We start from the raw sequence: 2,101 nt of genomic DNA, 5'->3' as shown, positions 1-2,101 counted from the left end.
GTGGTCCTGTATGGATGTGAGAGTGGGACTGTGAAGAAGGCTGACCACTGAAGAATTGATGCTTTTGTTCTGTGGTGTTGGAGAAGACTCTTGAGAGTCCCTTGGAAATAAATCCAACAAGTCCATTCTGTAGGAGATGAGTCCTGGGATTTCTTTGGAAGAAATGATGCTAAAGCTGAAACTCAAGTACTTTGGCCACCTCATGCGAAGAGTTGACTCATTGGAAAAGACTCTGATGCTGGGAGGGATTGGGGGCAGGAGGAGAAGGTGACGACAGAGGATGAGATGGCTGGATGGCATCACTGACTCGATGGACGTGAGTCTGAGTGAACTCCAGGAGTTGGTGATGGACAGGGAGGCCTGGCATGCTGCGATTCATGGGGTCACAAAGAGTCGGACACAACTGAGCGACTGAACTGAACTGAAACTTCGGAATCATCCATGGAATATCAGTCTGAAATATCTCCTTTTTAATATTAAACCTAGTACTTACCCAACATGGGACAGCATTTTGTTTTGTTTCTAAGACAAAGTGAGTATGACGGTGAAATAAAGATAAGAACGGAATACAGGGTCTGAATGGCCATTCTCAGCACTGGCCCAGATCTTACTTTCAACAGATGCGTTTACTTACTCAATAGCCATTTCTTTCTGCTCACGATCCATTCATCTGTGAACAACTTATTGAAAGCCTACCAAGCTGGCTCCTGGAAATCCAGGAGGATTTACCCTAGAAAGATTTACCTTCTTGCGGGAGGCATGAGGGGAAACCACAAACGCTGATTTCTCCAAAGCAGTGCTGGGCACACTTACAAGAGGAAGCAAACTAGCTCAGGCCGGGAGAGCCACGACAGGGTCCACAGAGGGGCTGACACTGAGTAAACGTTCACGAGGCAAAGGCAGAGACAGGCCGAGAGGAGAAGGCATCTCAGCACAGGGAGCCCACGTGTCAGGACGGCACTGAAGCAGGCGCTTTCTTTTGGCTGCAGTAGAGGCAGCTTTGGAAGAGGCGGTCAGAAAATAGGGTCGGCGGCTCCACACGGTAGGGAAGGTTTGCTAGCATACCCTGTTTCCAGCCCTGTGTGCCAAGGACATCAGTGCAAACACAACTGCTGGGGAGGAGAGTCAGAAGACACATCACAGGAGACGGAACAAACAGCCCGCGGCGTGGGGCTCACACTGACACAGTGGGAAAGGGGTGAAAAAACGGAGAAAACCTGCCTCCATTAGAGAGAGAGCAATGAGCTGGGTCCTCAGGGATCCTAATCTTCAAACAGATCTGTGTGTACCTGGGCGTTTTGTCATTGAATTCTCTTCTTTCCCCCTTATTTTTGCTGTGTAACCAACATTAAAAAAACAAACAAAAAAAAAACAACAACTTAATATATTAATTCAGTGAAAGAAGGTATTAGAAAATTTATAACTCTACACTGAAATCATGTTTGTATACAGTTCTATATGGGTGGTTAAAATAACCCACTGCAGTAACATACTGTTTGCCTTACTTTTATCGGTCAATGTATGTTATCGTTTACAGAGACACATTAGCTCCCTACAAACTCATATAATTAGCCCTGGACATAAACTGTGGAAAGTTTCAAATCAGGTTCATTTCCGACATGAAGCATGTGGAAGAGCAGCACAGTGAGAAACACCACATTGCAATGAGAGAATCCAGGGAACCAGCCTTAAAAATGGCTTTGGAATTTGAGTTCAAATGGAATCCACATTAAAATGTCAACTGACTTAAACAATCTCTGGGAGAAAATTTACGTTCTCTGAATGTGTCCCTTTCTAAATATTTTGAAAATAAAACCATCAGGCATCTACAGTAGCATTTTGGTGAGTGAATTAATAAATTTAATTTATGTAGGCGTCCAAGGAATGAATACTGTACAGAGATAGTAGAAAACACTGATTGTAATGAAATCATCAAATCAGACTGTACTTTTTTTTAGAGTGTAAATTTTTTGCTTTAGTGTTTTCATTAGCTAGATTTATCTCTACCTTCAGTTCAGTTCAGTTCAGTTGTTCAGTCGTGTCCGACTCTTTGCGACCTCATGAATCACAGCACGCCAGGCCTCCCTGTCCATCACCAACT

General features: G+C 44.0%; 1 protein-coding gene across 5 annotated transcripts in view; it reads right to left on the bottom strand.

Moving 5' to 3' along the window:
• Positions 1–2,101, bottom strand: part of MCPH1 (microcephalin 1) — a 240,396-nt gene that overhangs the window by 138,926 nt on the left and 99,369 nt on the right. The window contains exon 12 of one of the 5 annotated variants that reach the window (XR_826502.1): positions 1,222–1,334. The exons of the other annotated variants lie outside the window; for them this stretch is intronic. The gene's annotated coding sequence lies outside the window, so the exon portion shown is untranslated. The remainder of the gene's footprint in view (positions 1–1,221; positions 1,335–2,101) is intronic. 5 annotated transcript variants of the gene reach the window in all.

This window comes from Bison bison, unplaced genomic scaffold (assembly GCF_000754665.1).
Source record: "Bison bison bison isolate TAMUID 2011002044 unplaced genomic scaffold, Bison_UMD1.0 scf7180017864336, whole genome shotgun sequence".
Classification (NCBI taxonomy): Eukaryota; Metazoa; Chordata; class Mammalia; order Artiodactyla; family Bovidae; genus Bison; species Bison bison.
Note: the sequence above shows the minus strand (reverse complement) of the source record. Positions and strands in the feature narration are given on the sequence as shown.